This window comes from Coenobita brevimanus, chromosome 69 (genome assembly GCF_032717465.1).
Source record: "Coenobita brevimanus isolate Jiangsu-jjx chromosome 69, ASM3271746v2, whole genome shotgun sequence".
Lineage (NCBI taxonomy): Eukaryota > Metazoa > Arthropoda > Malacostraca > Decapoda > Coenobitidae > Coenobita > Coenobita brevimanus.
In genome coordinates, this window is record NC_137022.1 from 4,526,736 (window position 1) to 4,547,229 (window position 20,494).

A 20,494-nucleotide genomic window follows, 5' to 3' on the forward strand; every position below is an offset into this window, starting at 1 on the left:
TGATGAAGTGGGGTGTGCCTGCTGAGATAGATGAGAATGGCAGTGCGTTAGTGGACATTCGTGCTGGGAGGGGGTTAGTGAGAGCCAATGCCCTCTTCAGGCACAAAATGATTCACAGATATACATGGCAAGTGATGAGAAGGGTGGGTGGTGAACTGAATGAAAGGAAGGCAATGATTGATTATGTGTGTGTTGATGAAAGGATGCGAAAATGTGTAATGGATGCAAGAGCTTATAGAGGTTGGAGGAGTGGACTTTCTGACCACTACTTGGTGGTGGCCAGAATCAAGGTCCAATTAAAGTGGAGAAATAGAAGAAGGGAAGGACGGGAAGAAGAAGTATTTGTAAGATGAGTGGAAAGGTTACAAGAGGATGAGAAAAGGGAAGGGTATAAGAGAGAAGTGGAGGAACGATTGGGCAAATATGAATTGGAGCAGATGGGGGACGTGGAAGGGGTGTGCAGGATATTTACAGAAGAAATATGTGCAGCATGTGATGCGGTGTGTGGGATGAAGAGAAGACGGAGGGGTGTGCAAGGAACAGCATGGTGAAATGAAGAGGTGAGACAAGCTGTGGCACAAAAGAAGAAAGCATACAATGGATGGATGAGAAATAGGGGCGTGGAAGAAGTTGAGAGGCAGAAGAGAGAGTTATATGTAGAAAGAAAGAGAGAGGTGAAAAGATTAGTAAGAGAGAGTAAGAAGAGAGCGGATGAGGAATTTGGAAGGAACTTGAGTGTAAAGTGGAGGGACTGTAAGAAAATGTTCTGGAAAGAGGTGAAAAGAGTAAGACAGGTTGGAAGTGAAGTTAGCAGGGGAGTGAAAGATAAAAATGGTAGATTACTAGTGGAGAAGGGAGAAAAAGTGAGTAGATGGAGAGAACACTTTAAGGAATTGTTGAACAAAGAGAATGGAAGTAATGTGAGTATAAGTGGCTGGGGAATGGCTGGGAGAAGGAGGGGGGTGAGAAGCCAGGAAGAAATCAGTAAGAAAGAAGTTGTGGAAGCAATGAAGAAAGTTAAATGGGGTAAAGCCCCAGGAATTGATGGAGTGTGTGGTGAAATGCTGAAGTATGGGGGAGAGATAGTAGTAGAATGGATGTAGAAAATGTGCAGATTCGCCTGGGAGGAAAATAGAGTCCCGGAGGACTGGAAGTCAGATATAATTATTCCCTTGTACAAAGGAAAAGGGGAAAAAGAAGTGTGTGGTAATCATAGGGGCATCTGTCTTCTTAGTATAAAAGGAAAAGTGTATGGTAGGATACTTATTGACAGAGTTAGAGAAAGAACAGAGAAATTAGTTGGAAAAGAAGAGGGAGGCTTTAGGAAGGGAAGAGGTTGTGAAGATCAAATATTCATTCTTAGATCTTTAGTGGAAAAGTTTCTAGAGAAGGGAAAGAAGTTGTATGTGGCTTTCATGGATTTGGAGAAAGCATATGACAAGGTGGATAGACAAGGATTGTGGAAAGTGTTAAGAATATATGGAGTAGATAGGAAGTTGTTGAATGCTGTGAAGAGTATGTATGATGGTGCAAAGACTGCAGTGCGTGTGGATGGTGAACTGAGTGAATTTTTCTCTTTGAAGGTTGGGTTGAAACAGGGATGTGTGATGTCTCCATGGTTGTTCAATTTGTACATGGATGGGGTAATAAAAGAGGTACAAGGTAGGGTAGTGGATGTTGGAGTGGCCCTGGTGAGAGAGGGTAGTGTTTGGAAACTCCCTGTACTGTTGTTTGCAGATGATACTGTGTTGTTGAATGAAGACTAAGGAGAGCTGCAAGGCTTGGTGGATGAGTTTGGGACAGTGTGTAAGAAACGGAATCTAAAGGTGAATGTAGGGAAGAGTAAAGTGATGGTCTTTGAGAGAGGTGAAGTCGGTGAATGTACAGAGAGATTGGATGGTGAGGAATTAGAAAATGTGAGTACGTTTAAGTACTTGGGTAGTGTCATGAGTAAGGATGGAGGTTTGGAGGGTGAAGCGCTTGAAAGGGTACAGCAGGGAAGAAAGGTTGCTGGTTCCTTGAAAGCGATGATAAGAAGCAGGGAAGTGAGCATGGAAGTGAAAAAGTTACTACATGACAGTATTGTGATAACAACTCTAACGTATGGTAGTGAAGCTTGGGCGTTGCTGGAAGGACACAAGTCGAGAGTGAGAGCAGTGGAAATGAGTTATTTGAGAGGAGCCTGTGGAGTCACATGGAGAGACAGGCTGACGAATTAGGATATAAAGGAGCATTGTGGTGTGGATGTGGATGTGATAGGAAGCGTTAGGAGGAATACACTGAGGTGGTTTGGCCATGTGGAGAGGATGGAGGGTGAAAGACTGACGAAGAGAGTGTATGTGAGTGAGCTGGAGGGGGGAAGAGGGAGGGGGAGGATGAGGATGAGATGGAAGGATGGGGTGGAGAGGTATGTGAGAGAGGGGGGTGTGAGTTGGGAGTGGGACAGTGAAATGGTGGGGGAGAGAGCGACGTGGGGGCGATTTGTTTGTGGCCACCCCGAACGGGATTAAGGCGTCTGGCAATAGCTAGATAGATAGACTAAAATATCCATAAACATATCAAACACAAATTCCACACCCAAAACCTCACGCCGACCTCAATCTTCACACACAGACGCCACCTCAAACACCACACACAGATCCTTTGCATTTCTATTGTCAGCTATTACCATTTCAGTTATATGAGTAAGCTTTAAAACTACTCAGAAGTGTTTGCAGTACAAATTATGGTCAAAATTATCTGCGTAAAAGCACTCAATGGGAAGAATATTGAAATAAAATGTCTTACCAAAATTATAAACAACCTTCCCACGTCAAAAGCTCAAGCCAGACTCACCACGACAGGATTGCCAGATCTTTCAGAGCAAAAGGGGCCAAATTTTGTCCGACAAAAGAGCAAAATTGCTCAGAATGGGGCCAAAATTCAATTGCGAGTATCACAGTATAGTTGGAAATAATTTAGGTAAAAAAAAAAAAAATAGAGTACTGGTAAATCTTAATTATTAACACAGTATAATGTGTATAACACTAATTCATGGAAAATTAAGTTCTGTAATTGTAAGTATCAATTCAGTATCCACATAGTTACTCTAAGAAAAAAAATATTACTGTGCATAATTGCCAACCAGCTAATTATAATAAATCACTTTACTGTACAGAAGCACCTTGAAAATTAAAGCCCTATCCTTTTTGAGTAACAAGGCTTTCATAAATGAACATCTTATATCACTTAAGAAGTTCACAAATGATATGTAAGGACTTAATTTACCATAATGAAACAGATACAAAATTTTTTTTAACTGAATAAATTAAACTAGGATGAGCACCAGACAAATAAAAAATTGTGTTTATGCATAAATTGCCACATGTGGAAAAGGACAAATTAAAGGTACCGTATGTTACTTTCACTAGTCTACAAGCACATTTTATAAGTATTCACATACATCGTCCTCTGTGTCATCAGATTTATTACAACTGCTATACATCTGAAATTTAATCAGTTTCATCATCTGTACAGATGAAGTGAAATCCTTAACCTGCCGCGTGCCAATGCCGTTTTAAAATGATCTGACATAATTCCGCGGCCAGTGCCAGTGTCATTTTAAAACGGTTTAAAGTAAAAAACTTCACTGAGCCCGCATTTTTCAAGATTCGCGGGTAAAAATTGGCAGGCATGTAAGGTAACTGTTCCTCTCCCATCTCCCTGGCTGTCAAGGCCATACACTCACTCGTTCCCTCCCTCACGCTCGCTCTGCCTCACTCTGCCTGTGTGCTTCAACCAGTGCTGTACATAGTGAAGGAAGTTTGTTATTGTGTTCATGTAATTTGTAAATATTTTCTTGTAAATGTATGGACTATATAGTGAAGTCAAGTTGCAAATACATTCTTGTAAGTGCCAGGACTGTATGTAATGAAGTCAGGTTGTACCTATCTTCAAGTAAGTGTAAGATAATGCATTCACAGTGAGAAAGACATGCAAATTGTGATTGATGTTGAAACAATAAGTAATCAGAAAACTGTACTGAACATTGCTATACCTTCCCGGCATAAATACCTGAGTATACCTTACATAGAAAACGGCTTTCTCTCACGTACGTGGTGAGCATGAGAGAGCAGCTATACCTGTACACGAGTATGCAGGACTCAATAAAACTCATTTCCGACCCTCGGTGAGCATTTTAATGGCAAATTTTTTTGTTTCCAAATCAAAATTTATCATTTTAGCCAAAAAAAAAAAAAGGGCGAAAAATGGCCGGCACTGTGGTGACCCATAGGGCTAAAAATCTCCAGCACACGGCAGGTTAAAGCATAGCCCTCTAAACTGGAAGTGACATCGGATGCGGATGATTGCATCAAGCATTTTTTTTTTTTCATGTGTTTGACTCCGGGCATATGCTTCACAGCCTGTTCCCAAGGCCCAGTAATCTTCCTACATACTATACACCTCTACATGTCACCACTTCGGCGCTAACACCCACCATCTATATTGGATACATGCCAGGGCTGTCTCATACAGGACTGGTGTATTGGTATCAGTGGGGGTATTTTTACGACATGTCGGCGGGTCTTCTGGTAGACCAGTAAAGTCTGTTTTTATTAAATTCAAATCCTTAAACTGTTCCCTGCCCCAGCGGGGATTTGAACCTGAGTCTGGTAGGACTGCAGCCCACCTCTCCACCGACTGAAGCCCACCTCTCTACCGACTGAGCTACTGCCTCCCCCAAACATATTTCGTCTCCCAGTCAGGTTTATATTTTCTTTTTTCATCATATTCTCTTTTCCACTTTTGGGGACGCATGGTGCACCTTTAGATAAGAATTTTCATGCCTTTCATGACTTGAAAACCATGTGCCACCTAAAAAAGGGAGAAAAATAGATCCTAGTAATGAATGTAATTAAATAATAATGAGTATAGATTAATATAAAATTACAATGTCATACTATACCAGGGTTCTTCAGTTACTTTCCTTGAAGATCGTGTTACACACACTTCCTATGTGGTTGAAGTAAAAAAAAAAAAAAAAAAAAAAGACGGTATGTACATGGTGTGTCAAAACCTGATTTATTAACTTTAGGGGGTGATTCTTGGCCTAATTTTAAGGGGAAAAAATCAACACGTGACCAATTATTAACAGATAAAGAGCTATATTTACTGACAGTTTTATGAGTAAATTATGAGGGAGACCGTTTTGCCCACAAGGACATCAAGAAATGTAGCTCTGAAATGGTTGAGTCTTGGACCCACTTTGATACAGAATTTTTTCAACACAAAACTGACCCAGGCTCTAAAATTAATTTACTAAGTGCTTGGATACACTGTGTAATAGTATTAATGCTATATAACTTGTCCAAGTAATCTATTTATTGCAGGAAAATGCATAATTGTTTTTCCGGAATAAACTATAATGCATAATTGTAATTGGTTATAAGGTTGCTATTCTGTTACCGTCAGTAATATAAGCAATATTGGATTTTTAAATAAGACATCCGAATCCACTTTCCAGACTAAGTTTCCATCCTCCCCACCCTATCAGAAAAAAAAGAAAGATAAATATAAACTGGTCAAAAGTAATCATAAAATAACTTCGCGATGAAGGGGGAGTGAAATGATATGCATGAAGGCTAGTTTAGAAACAGAATACCATAAGTGAAAGAAAAGTAATAACATACTTTTCTCTAATTACGGATGCTACCAGTTTCAGTGTGAGAAGTGACAGTCTGTGTCTCTTGCTAATTCACGGACTACCTGTTGAGTTAAATGGTGAGATCCCCAATCTTAGATGACTGTTCAGACGTTCATTGTGATGGTGGAACGATATTTGTGATTAATAATTTCCATGTGATTAACAATATCCAGACACACTAGAAAGCTCATTCAAACATTTACAAGATATGCAGTGCAGTTTGCGGTTTCAAAGTTAGTTACCACCCTCTCATCTCTGCTTCATATTACTTGGAGATAAATGAATTTTACGCAACTGAATGAAAAGTTGATGTTTGTGACTAACAACAGACTCAATGAGATCAGCAGTAACAGTCCTCCAAGAATTAACCAAAACGAGCTATGAAATTATCAGTAATTTTCTCGATTAACTGATTATGATTATGGCCTTTCTGTCTCCTCTCCCTTTTTTTCTGGGGAAAAAAAAAAAAAGTGGGGATGATGAACTGTATGGAGAGTCTGTTCGAAAAAATGATTTCTTCTGGAAAATTCAAAATGTATTTATTTTATCGCGCACATTTCTGTTTCCTTCTCTAACATGCACGTCACCAGCACAACAGTGCGAGATGGCTTCTGTGATAGTTAATAATAGTTTTCGGAGTTATGAGCAAAAAATAAGCAAAAATAATCCATAACTTACTGCATAGGGGTCTTCTCAAGTTAGTGGGTGTCCCATCCAACTGCTTGTGTCGTATGTACAACTTCATGTAGCCCTAAGCCTAGATCCAACTGCTATTACCACTACTACATAACCACATTCACTTTAACACTGCCATTACCACCACCACGTCACTTTTGTACTGTCCACCCATAATCAGTCCAGAAATTCAGTACCCTTCTGTCAACCCATCATTTGAACAAGATTATTCAACAATCACTGGGTACTTGGTGCAACTTGCTATATATTCACACGGAAAGGACTTATCACAAATATGACATGGTATTTAGTATGATGAAACTCACTTTATTTCAAGGAATGTGATCACCAGCAGTAGTTGGGAAATTAATGGTCTCTGTTGGACAGTAGTCTCGTTCATCTGTCTTTTAACCATGAAGTTTAATTTTTTTGTTATATATTTTATAGAGAAAACAATATATACAGTAATACTCATGTCTTGAGACATTACTGCAAGAGTTAAACATATTTCAAGTAGATAACTATATGAAAAGGAAATTATTCAGGTTATTATATAAAAAAAATCATCCATCAGCCTGAAATGCTTATTATCTTGGATATGGACTAGACTCTGTATATCCAAAGAAGGAAGTCACTGGGGTCCACAAGACCGCTCGTCGCGGTCCGGATTTGGACCGCGGTCCGCCATTTGAATACCAGTGCCTCAGCTCATTACACACCCCTCCTCTCACAAACTTGCCTTTTCCCACCACTTCCCTCCCGGCAAACCCCTTCTTCCTCCTCCCCTCCTCTCCTCTACTCTCTCTCTCTCTCTCATTTTTTTTTCTTCAATTTCCTTTCTTTCCTTTCAGTTCCTTGTCCTTCGACCTCTCATCTTTCTCCTTCCCTCCACCTCTTCCTCCTCCCTGAAAAACAAGCTTCCTCCACTCCCCCTCCATCCTCCCTCCATCTTCCCTGCCCCCTCCTTACCTCCTTCCTCCCCTTCAACCCTCCCTCTTTTTTCCAATCTCTCTGGAATATTCGATATCTTAAGGACATTTACACACACACACACACACACACACACACACACATTCATGACAACCGTATTCCTAAACATATCCTTCCCTTGTAGAGGCATGGGAAGGGAATCTTTAGCTGAACTGGTATTCGTTGAAAATTCGTTTCCTTCGTTAGATGATCAAATGAAAGACATTCCTTTCGAGCGGCAGCTGAAATTATTGGAACCTGAAGCAATTATCTGACTCTTCAATAATTCCCTTCTTGTGCGTTCTGTTGTGGTTCCATGTCTCTCTCTCTCTCTCTCTCTCTCTCTCTCTGTCCCATTGGATCCCAGGGGAGCTGAGCGAGGCACGGCGCTGGGTTGGTACTAAGCGTACCGCCTTCCGCCTATCGGCTCAGTCGCGAAGCTCATAGGTCCCTACCCAGGGGTTCCCTACTTTATAAAGACTTGAAAAATCCCAGTTCTGTCCAATATTCCGGACACGGGGCTCCAATAGGTTAAACAGACTGATAGGTTTGCCAGTCATTAACCTATTGGATACCAGGGGTGCTGGGCAAGGCACGGCTCTGGGTGGGTACTAAGCGTACCGCCCTCCGCCTATCGCCTCAGTCGCGAAAAATCCAGTTCTGTCCAATATTCCGGAAACTGGGCTCCAATGGTATATATATATATATATATATATATATATATATTAAATAAGTGAAAGGAAGTTACTATATAACTGTATTTATGTTTACAACGCTATACTACAGTAGTCTTTAAGTGTATCTGTATCTCTTTTAAAGTGTTACGCATACTCACTCATAGCTCAGTAAAATCCTTTGACGTTAAATGAACTGAATGCCAAAACTGGAATGTATTAACTTTGTCAGGTAGGTAGGTAGGCAGGTAGGTAGGTAGGTAGGTAGGTAAGTAGGTGGGCAAGCAGATGGGCAGGCAATGTGGCAGATAGGTAGGTATGAAGGTAGGTAGTCGATGTAGTAGCTAGGTAGGTAGGAAGGTAGGTAGGTATAACGGTAGTAGATAGGTAGGTAGACAGCACTGTGACAGGTGGGTAGGTATGCACAGTGGGAAGATAGGTAGATAGGTAGGTAGGTATGTAAGTAAGTAGGCAAGCACTGTAGTAAGTAGCTAGACATTGTGGGAGGTAGGTGAATAGGCACTGTGGGAGATAGGTAGGTAGGTAAGTAGATAGGGACTGTGGGAGGAAGGGAGGGAGGTAGTTAGGTATTCTGGTAGGTAGGCAAGCACTAAAAGAGGCTGGCAGGTAGGTAAGTAGGTAGGCCCCTACACCTCCTTACCAGGTGTAGGGGCCTGAGGCTAGGCTAGGCTTCTGTGGTCCAGTACATTTAAGGGTAGATGACCAGCCTACTTCCCTCAGTGGCACTGACCATCACCACTAAGTGTACTCTCATTACCTGCTCCATGCACAGGTTTCCTAACATAAATTCTCTATTAGTACAAAGAACATCATCTACCTAAATGCCAGAGTTTATCCCAGACGTCAAGAAATAGCCCAGTGGTCGCATTACTGTTCTAAATATGGCCCACAAACACATCCCGCAAATCCTAAAAATTTCATATTGGAAAACAAGGACGGATAATTACCAAAATACGGCTAAGTGGGTAAAAATATGCCTGTCAATACATTTATTTGCATTTTAAATCAATATGTATGCAAAATAGAAGTCTGTCAATGCGAGTTGGCCATCTAAAAGGGCAACACTTCTGCTAACTTTAGCACATTTTCACTCTAAATGCTTATTCGTTTTTTATTAGTTGTTAAACAATTTTTGCCAGAATTTCATATAATTAGGTGTGTATGAACCTATATGGTGATTAAAATGATATTATTTTCCAATTAAAAGTGTCGATTCGGTAAATGGCGGCCGATTCGGTAATAACTGGTCACACCCCAGCTTCACCATTCAGCCTCGCAAGATATAAGGATGACATTAATTATCGGTGCTCTGAAACTCTGTCTGTTAAATGTCTGACTAGGGACCTTTAATTAAAATGTTGACAAACAATTTACTCTTCACAGTACACAAAAATAAAACATAATGAAAGGCAATGTTTGTCCTCGGAGCTTGAGAGTAAAAAAAAAAAAAAAAATCAGCATTAAAAACAAATATAGACAGGAGGAGTACTGTGGGTTTTAAATCCTACGTTATCATCTTGGGACATCTTGCTTCACCACCTTCTTTTACTTATATCTACTAATTACATCATAGTTTTTCTAACGCCACAGCTCAGTGATGACACCAGACATTATTATTATTATTTATTTTAATGCACGGAACGAGAACGCAAAGGCCAGGAACTCACAAATAGTTCCCTCCTCCCCCCGAAAAAAACAAAAACAAAACAAAAACAAAGACAAAAGAGCCAAATTCAAGATCTGTTTTTCGAGATGCCTAGACACACCATTTGAGAGACTGGAGATCATAGGCAGTAGGAAACACAAACAAAAGGAGACAGTTCCAGAGTTCATACATACATAGCAGAATTGCTATGATATTAAATACAGAAATGTGTTTTTAATACGAAATCACTTACTCATCATGCCTTTCCCATAATTCCTCAGTGACGTCACACCTATTTTAATTTTCACGATATATTCTATATATATTTTATTATGGATACTACCTTCTTCACTTATTAATTATTATCTAAATTCAATAAAGAGGCAAGCAAAAATTTTCTCGTTTTTCATTTCCCGGTACTTTGCCCGTGATTTATTATACACACCATACCATAATAACTCTTCTATTATAATATCATTAATTAGGAGAAAAACTTTTATCTCCCCACGCCACGCGTTAATAATTATCCACTTATAGGTTACCTCTGCATGCTACACTGCGTTCCCTTTAACAAGACGTATAATTCCCTTCTCTCGGTCTTAATACTGGTGGTCATCATCGTCGACGGAGAGGTGGCGCAGCCGGGTCTTCACAGATGAGGAAGGGGAATCAAGAGCTTCACTGGGGGACAGGGCTCGCGTCGATGTGAACCTGATGGACTGCAGGCTGGAGCAGCCTGTTTCCTGCAGTCCACCATCCTCCTTGTGGGAGCTTAAGTGAGTGTGGCAGGCAGGGCAGGGTAGGGGTAGGGTAGGGCAGGGCAGGGCAGTCCACGCAAAGTAAGTCTTCTTTCTCCCTGAATAAGAAGATGGCACCTCCATTATAACCCCCACCCAATAATGAAGGACGATTTTATATATATATATATATGTGTGTGTGTGTGTGTGTGTGTGTGTGTTTAGCACAGTGGTAGTGTGTGAGTCTCGCATGCTGGCGAACGCGCTTTCTCCTCCCGCCAGAGTTGTAAAAACTTTGGAAAGCAGTCACCGAGCCACTGACCGCTTTGGCGGGCATAAAGGGTGCTGTGGTTGTACCAGTGTTGCATACTAGTATGCTTGCACCCAGTCGGCTTAAGGCGGGCCGGTTACATTTGGTTCACAGACTGAACACACATCCAAAGCCACTGCAACACTACAATCAAACTCACAAGCACTTCTCACCCTACATACACTCTCTACCAGACAGCCTAAGCCACTGGGTAGAGATACATTGGTTGTATGGCACGTGTTTCGGTTGGGATAAGCCGGTCCTGCTGTGGAACTCAACGGCTGATGATAATACAAATATATATATATATATATATATATATATATATATATATATATATATATATATATATATATATATATATATATATTTATATAGTTAAAAGAGCCACGTTCTTTGTTTCTTTGTCCTTCAACCACGCCCAAACCAAGGGCCAGAGACCCACAGAACCTGAATCAGGGTGACCCAAGGATGGTTTTAAGTCGGTCAAAATTCAGATCTAGTCATTTGAGGTCACTGATGGAGTGTTCGCCTATCTGGACCCCTTCTGCCCAATTTTTGGCATGGAGACTCACATGACCTCCAGTTCGGACATAAACAATATGAGTTTGACCTCCGAGGTCATTTGAGATCACTGGTCAGATGTCGTCTGAGGTCACTGGTAATACACGCTTGAATGACTAGACTCAGCATCCCAATTTTTTGCATGGAGACTCACATGACCTCCAGTTCGGACATAGGCTATGTGAGGTTGACCTCCGAGATCATTTGGGGTCACCAGTCTGTGATCATTTGAGGTCACTGGTAATACACTGTCAAATGACCGGACCCAACAGCCCAGTTTCTGGTATGGAGACTAACATGACCTCAAGTTACAACATAGGCTATGTGAAATTAACCTTGGTCATTTGAGGTCGCCAGTCGGAGGTCATTTGGAGTCACTGGTAATACCAAACAAGTGTGCATAAATAATGTATGTTAGTCTGTGAGTGTTGAAATAGAAACTTCGTGGACCTATAATCCCTTTTCAAGAGCATTAGAGGTACACTCGATCAAAAAAGCATCGGTGCACAGGGGGTGCGATGCCTACCGAAAAGGTTCGAACAACTGCTGACATTAACAACGACACATTGTGTATCATCATTGTCTGTCTATATAAACATTACATTTGCTATATGTCTGCAAGAGGATATTGCTAGTTGGCGATATATGACACCTCCCGATGTCAGGGCTACCAACGTGTGGTAGGTCGGATACTATTTCAGTGACCTTCGTTCTGTGGTCCCAAATGATTCAGGCATGTTCTGCACCGATAATTTTGTGACCCAGTGTACATGGTCTTTCTGGAGTAGAAAGAAAGACTGAACTAGAACAAATAGGATTAGAGTGTTGGCATCTTGGCCCGGCAATGCCAGTTACCCCTGCTAATATATATATATATATATATATATATATATATATATATATATATATATATATATATATATATATATATATATATATATATATATATATATATATATTGTTACGGAACAGAGAAAGATAATGTACACTTTAAGTGAGAATACTAAAAATCACTACTGTCCCGTAAAGTTCCAGGTTCAAAACAAAAGTTAGGTAAAATTACAAGTTAAAGTTTAATGCTCAAACTAACAACAAAACATTCAGGACTCATAACGATAATGTAATGGCAAAAAACAGGTTAAATATATGGTTAACTGCAATAACCTCTATTAACACGAAATTAGCAAGAGTAAATTTATCTAAGTCAGCCCTGATAAAATGAGAATACACTGGGTAATGCTCAGTTAATGCAAGATAAATTATTACAGATACAAAATATTATCAAAAATGACTGACATAAAACCTTACATTAATCACAAAAACCTTACTAAGCCTAAGAATTAACACCTTATGCTACACAGTACAAGAAAAAATGCAATATCACTTATACTCAAATTACACAGCTGCTAGATGGTTGGAGACTTCCTGAGCACTCACAATAATAACAACTGTACAGGGGAGGACAGAGATGTGAACAAAATGAGGGGTAGATCTAAGTGGCAATAATGCAGAGACTGAGCTCATTATATAGGGGTCAGCAGAGCTTGATACAACTTGTAAGAAGGACGCGCAAATGAAGCCATAGGGGACAAAGAGCTGACAATCCTGCTCTGAACAACAGAAAGGACGACTTTCTCTACTATAACGGTAGAAGGGGGGGACTGAGGCAGAACACGCTCGTGATCAAACATGCAGCATACTGTGCATTAAAATTACACAAAGGATGATGAAATCATAGGCTATGTAACACCTCCCCACAAAGAAAAAGAAATTTACAAAGGAAATTTCTTATTACTCTAAAACAATCTGTCTAAAGTCTAGATAAGCAATCTGCAATAACATTTTCTTCCCCTTGACATGTTGTATGTCTAATGAATACTCCTGAAGAAGTAGACTCCATCTTGTCAATCTCTGATTTTTATCTTTAAACTTACTAAGGAATTTCAGTGGGTTATGATCGGTATAAATGACTATGGGGTCAAAACCAGAACACAAATAAAATGAAAAATGCTGTAAACCCAAAATCAAGGCCAAAAGCTCTTTCTCAATAGTTGAGTAGTTCTTTTGAGGTGGAGTGAACTTCTTACTGTAATAAGATACAGGGTGTTCAATACTCTGATCATCCTCTTGCAGCAAAACAGCCCCAGCTCCTGTATCACTTGCGTCAACAGCCATCTTAAAAGGCTTAGCAAAATTTGGAGTAGCGAGCACTGGCTGACTTAATAGGATAGCTTTAAGTTTGTTGAAAGAGGATTCACAGTTATCGGTCCAGACAAATTTAACTCCCTTTTTCAGTAGGTCTGTAAGTGGTGAGACAAGAACTGAAAAGTTAAGAACAAATCTCCAGTAATAACCTACCATTCCCAAAAATCTCTGTAGCTCTTTCCTACTTTTAGGTCTGGGAAGATCACTTATAACCTGAACCTTAGCTCCTGGTGGTGCAACATGTCCATCACCAATTACACCCCCAAGGTACTGAACTTTAGCTTGACCAAACTCACACTTTGATAAATTAGCTACAAGATTAGCATGAACCAAACGCTCAAGAAATTTACTGACATGGCATAGGTGATCTTTCCAGTTGTCACTGAAGATTAATACATCATCAATATAAACAACACACCCTGCCAAACCCTCTGTTACACCATTCATGAGCTTCTGAAATATGGCTGGTGCATTCTTCATACCATATGGCATTACAGAACATGCAAAAGTCTTTCCTAGTGTAACAAAACATGAGATCTCCCTAGCACGTTCAGTCATAGGTATTTGCCAGTATCACTTTAACAAATGAAAGACTGACTAAGAGGGTGTATGTAGGTGAGGTGGAGGGAGGGAGAGGGAGGGGTAGACCAAGGATGAGGTGGAGGGAGGGAGTTGAGAGGTATATGAGGGAGGGGGGGGTGAGTTGGGGGGAGGGGAGTCAAATGGTGGGTGACAGAGTGACTTGGAGGCGTTTTGTCTGCGGCCACCCTTTGCGGGATTAGGGCGTCGGGCTATAGATAGATAGATAGATAGACTTTAACAAATCAAACTTACTTATGTACCTAGCCTTTCCGATCTTGTCTATGCAATCTTCCACACGAGGGAGAGGGTAAGTGTCTGTTTTGGTTATCTGATTAACACATCTGTAGTCGATGCAAAGCCGCTGTGACCCACCTGGCTTAGGGACTAGAGTGACAGGAGAACTCCACTCGCTCTGACAGGGCTCAATCATCTTGTGGTCCAACAGGTAGCCAAGCTCCTGGATGAGAGGAACTTTCATTGGGTTCACACGGTAAGGAGGCAATTTAACTGGCTTTGCGTCTCCAACATCGACATCATGCATCAACACAGTGGTTCTTCCTGGAGTGGCACGGAACACTTGCGGGTACTCCTGCAGTAATACCGAAAACTCCTGCCTTTCCTCGGGAGGTATATGAGAAAGCTTAGTCTGGAGATCATTCATGATATCAGGATTCTTCCCCAAATTATCACTCAGGCTCATGCTGCATGGGAGAGCTTCACTTGCAGACTCGGGTGGAACAGCTACAGTGCAGACTGGATTATTTTCGTCCCGCCTGTGATATAACTTTATCATGTTGATGTGACAAAGTTGCTTGTTCTTTCTACGATCTGGTGTGGCGATGACAGAGTTGACATCACTGAGTTTCTTCTCCACGAAATAAGGACCACTAAACTTGGCTTGAAGAGGTTGCCCATGAACGGGTAGCAGAATCAAAACCTGATCTCCTGGCTGAAAGTGGCGTAACCTGGACTTCTTATCATACCAAGTCTTCATCTTCTCCTGAGCAGCTCCTAAATTCTCTCTCGCCAGCTGTAAAGCAGTGGACAGCCGTTCTTTGAACTTCATCACATACTCCAGCAGGTTGACGTCATCTTCCTCCGACAGCCAGCATTCCTTGAGTAGCTTAAGGGGTCCTCTTACTTCATGGCCAAACAGTAGTTCAAAAGGTGAGAAGCCCAGTGATTCATTTGGAGATTCTCTTGCAGCAAACACAACGAATGGAAGACCTTTATCCCAGTCTTTCTGATGTTCCAAACAGTATTTCTTGAGCATCGATCTGAGTGTTTGATGATATCTCTCCAACGCTCCTTGGGTCTGGGGATGGTAAGCTGAAGACGTGATCTGGGTGATGCCCAACTCTTTCAGAGACTGCTTGAAAGCATTTGACATGAAATTACTTCCCCGGTCTGACTGTACCTCCTTGGGCAGACCAAACTTTGTGAAGAACCCTAGCATTTCCTTAACCACGTTCTTTGCTGAGATATTTCTAAGTGGAATGGCTTCAGGATAACGAGTAGCCATATCAATCAGGGTCAACACATAAGAAAATCCTGAAGAAGTCTTAGGAAGAGGGCCCACAATATCCACCAACACACGGGTGAAAGGCGCCTCAAAAGGAGGAATGGGAACTAGAGGTGCAACCTTTTCGGTCTGATTACACTTCCCCAAAACTTGACAGGTGTGACAAGACTTACAATACCAGGAAACATCCCTGAAGATACCTGGCCAGTAGAAGTGTTTCAAAATGCGTGCCAGTCTTCCTCACTCCAAGGTGTCCTGCCAACCTGGAATCATGAGCCACTCTAATGATATCCTGCCTACAAACACGAGGGATGACAACTTGATGTACAACCTCCCATTCACAGTCGGCTGATGCTGTTGGGGGTTTCCACTTCCTCATAAGTACTCCTGACTTTATATAATAACAAGTAGAAGCACCAGCTGACTCTTCCTCACTGCAAGCAGAGTTAGCTAGACCTTTCAACTCAGGGTCAGCAACCTGCAACTCAACCAACTCTTGACGAGACAAATTATCAACACTACGGGGTACTGCCTTATCTGGTGAGTGGTCCAAATTAGCAAGAAAAGTGTCAGCTAGGATAATATCATCATCATCATTATCCTCTAAATCACCAGTAACTTTAGACTTAGCCCTAGTGACAGCACATGCAGGGAACACATCAGGGACATCACAATCCTGGATCGCAGCCACTGGCTCACTAGACAACTGAGGAGCTGGACACACTTGACTTCCACCAATATCATTTCCAAGTAAGAAAGTTACACCTGACATTGGGAGTGTCTCAACCAACCCAACCATAACGGAACCATTAACAAAACCAGACTCTAAATTCACTCTGCACAGAGGGACAGAGAAGTAATTATTCCCTACACCCTGTAAGATTACAGTGTCATCAGAGGAATTAACATTAGAGCCTAGAACACTGGTCAGCATAAGGGATTGGCAAGCACCTGTATCACGATATATTTTAACTGATTTCCTGTCATTACTGTCCAGAGGACTGACAAAACCATCAGACAGGAAATTAGCACATGAACTCTTGAGAGTGTCACCCACGTTACTGTTCAAAAGAGGAGCTTCATTATGAGAATTTAATTTACCCCTCAAAGCAGGTTCAGTTAACTCAGTTAAAGAATTCTGGGAACTCTCAAGGGTGGACACTAGACCAATTGACTGAATATTTAAAGACTCCTTTTTGTTCACATCACGCTGTCTCCTGAAACATTTCTCCGTAGTATGACCAAGCTTACTACAATAAGTACATTTACTTTTCTGAAATCTAGAGGTGGAGCTGGTATTTACTTCCTGAGAAACATCATCTTTATTCTCTTTCCTGTTACCTGTACTCTTAGTAGAGGCAACGTACTTACTCTCAGCTTTCCCTTTTTCTTTAGAATATCTCTTGTGAGTGAGAACATATTCATCAGCTAAAACTGCAGCATCAAACAAATTATCTATTCTTCTCTAATCAAGATATAGGCTTACATCTTTACTAATACACCTTTTGAAGTCCTCCAGCAAAATCATCTGCTTAAATTTACCAAAATCAGAATCCACATTCTTAGAATTTAACCACTGCTCTTACAGATATTCTTTGATTTTTGCATACTCAACATGGGATTGCTTATCTTGCTTATAAGTTGTCCTAAATTTTACTCTATAGGCTTCAGGAACAAGCTCATAGGCCTTAAGAATCAAGCTCTTAACTACATCATAATTATCAGATTGATCCTGAGGCAAAGATGCATAAGTTACTTGAGCTTTGCCGGTGAGAACAGTTTGAAGGAGTTCTGGCCAATAATTTTTGGGCCAATTAAAACCTGTAGCTACCCTCTCAAACAACTGAAAATACTTAGTTAAATCAGATTCATTAAAAGGAGGGACAAGTTTAACATTTTTAGCCACATCAAAATCATCAGAGCTAGATGATCCAGTTCCATCTTGTTTCATGCGATACTCATGGTCTGCCTGAATCCTAGCAATTTCAACTTGTGCCTCAGCCTCCTTAGAACGGGCCTGAAATTCAGCCTCCTTAGCACGAGACTCCGCCTCCTTAGCCTGAGCCTCCTGCAGGGCTAGCTGTAACTTAGCTAATTCAATCTGCGTTTGCTCATTTGGAGGAGTTACATTAAACAAGATTTCATTAATCATGTCAACAATTTGATCTTTAGAATGATGAGAGCGAACAGCAATTCCCAATTGTTGAGCAACAAGCTTAAGTTCATTCTTTGTTCTGTTTTCTACATCACACACTGTTTGCACATTTGACAAAAAATCTTTGGCTTCATCAAGCGTAGTAATAGTAGACATCATGAATAAATCACAGTCACAAAATATCAAGCAATATCTTTATGATAATATCCTGAATATCCTGATAAGAGGTCGCCAAATTTATGTTACGGAACAGAGAAAGATAATGTACACTTTAAGTGAGAACACTAAAAATCACTACTGTCCCGTAAAGTTCCAGGTTCAAAACAAAAGAGTTAGGTAAAATTATAAGTTAAAGTTTAATGCTCAAACTAACAACAAAACATTCAGGACTCATAAGGATAATGTAATGGCAAAAAACAGGTTAAATATATGGTTAACTGCATTAGCCTCTATTAACACGAAATTAGCAAGAGTAAATTTATCTAAGTCAGCCCTGATAAAATGAGAATACACTGGGTAATGCTCAGTTAACGCAAGATAAATTATTACAGATACAAAATATTATCAAAAATGACTGACATAAAACCTTACATTAATCACAAAAACCTTACTAGGCCTAAGAATTAACACCTTATGCTACACAGTACAAGAAAAAATGCAATATCACTTATACTCAAATTACACAGCTGCTAGATGGTTGGAGACTTCCTGAGCACTCACAATAATAACAACTGTAAAGGGGAGGACAGAGATGTGAACAAAATGACGAGTAGATCTAAGTGGCAATAATGCAGAGACTGAGCTCATTATATACTGTAGGGGTCAGCAGAGCTTGATACAACTTGTAAGAAGGACGCGCAAATGAAGCCATAGGGGACAAAGAGCTGACAATCCTGCTCTGAACAACAGAAAGGACGACTTACTCTACTATAACGGTAGAAGGGGGGGACTGAGGCAGAACACTCTTGTGATCAAACATGCAGCATACTGTGCGTTAAAAATACACAAAGGATGATGAAATCATAGGCTATGTAACATTAAATATACACACACACACACATATATATATATATATATATATATATATATATATATATATATATATATATATATATATACATACATATATATATATATATATATATATATATATATATATATATATATATATATTTATATATATATATATATATATATATATATATATATATATATATATATATATATATATATATATATATATATATATATATATATATATATATATATATATATATTGATAGATAGATGGATAAACAGATATAGTCATAGCTAGACAGATACCGAAATTGACAGATATATAGACAGATAGATAGGTAGACAGATATGTAAATAGACTGACATTCCCACCAAGGCCTAGTGAGATACTCTACAAGGTCTGATCATTTCTGGCTAAAAATGGGACCACTCTGAACATGAGGTCACGCGGTACCCAAGCCCGCCACTCCTGTGGGGTTATTGCGGGCAGTCTGACTTAGACTCCGCTTGAGTGAAGTTCCTCAGTTCCTCCTGACTTTTTGCTCCAAGTAAGGATATTGATGTGTTGTGCAGTTTTCGGGTGCACATCCTTCCAGCGTAAGAATAAGGAAAATGTAAATATACATTTATATCATTTCCCAAAGGATGAAGAACTGAAGAAAAAGTTGGATTTATCTTTGTGGTCGTAAAGATAATATTAATTTCAGCAGTTCACACGTCTGCTCATTGGTTAATGCAACACTGAGGAGCGTGGTAAATCAAGAACTCTTCTAATTTTAACATATATATTATTATTTGTAAACTGCATGCAATATAAGCATCCAATTTAAAAATGGAAGCAGCCAGCTTGCATATTGAAGCAACCAGTTTAAATATGGAAGTAGGTTAAAAAGTTTACTGTTATAAAAGAAAATTAAAGTTGATTATATAGTTTTATAAAATGATGAGTGACATTTGAAGAAAATGCAGGCATCTGTTATAGTGCAACATGCGGATGTAGGTGTACACCGTGAGTGGATGTAGTGGAACATGAGGACATAGGTTACCACTGGTGGACAAAGAGCAACATGCGGACGTAGGTGTACACCAGAGAAGGGTACTACGTGACGTCACAAAGATGCATGGGGAGGCAAAATGATCTGACCTGTTCTCTCTGGATGCTGATTCTCATCACACCAGATTGGTGCCTCACATCGGTAGACCAAAAGCGATAACACGAATGGGAAAAGTTAGGAGGAAGGAGTGTAGAGATGGGAGAATCGGTGGTGAGGAAAGAGGGAAAATAGAGTTGAAAGTAAAAAGTTTGATGAAGGATAGAGAGAATGGTGGTGAGATGTCGAAAGTGAATACGATATTTTCTCAAGCTCTGTAGTTTTTAAGGCAACTGTAATTTTTGTCACTGTTTGTATGAGTTGTTTGAGTGGAATATATTAACTGTTAAGTACTGTACAATGATGTCATACATTTACTTTGTTACTAATTGATAATGTTTGCCAGCTGTATTTAGCCAAGACTATTTCGTAAAGTCTTTCAACTACAGGTAGGCTAAGTAAAATCATCTGAAGATAGCAAGATAGAAAACACGGACGTACAGTGGGAGAAACTGTGGAGGTATCAGTGAACAATTTGGTAAAGGGATGGAGGAAGGAGGTTTTAAGGGGAGATAGTTAAAGGTTTTGAGATGTCGGAAGAGAACGGGATATTTTACACTAAATGAACTGTTTAATGTTTTGAG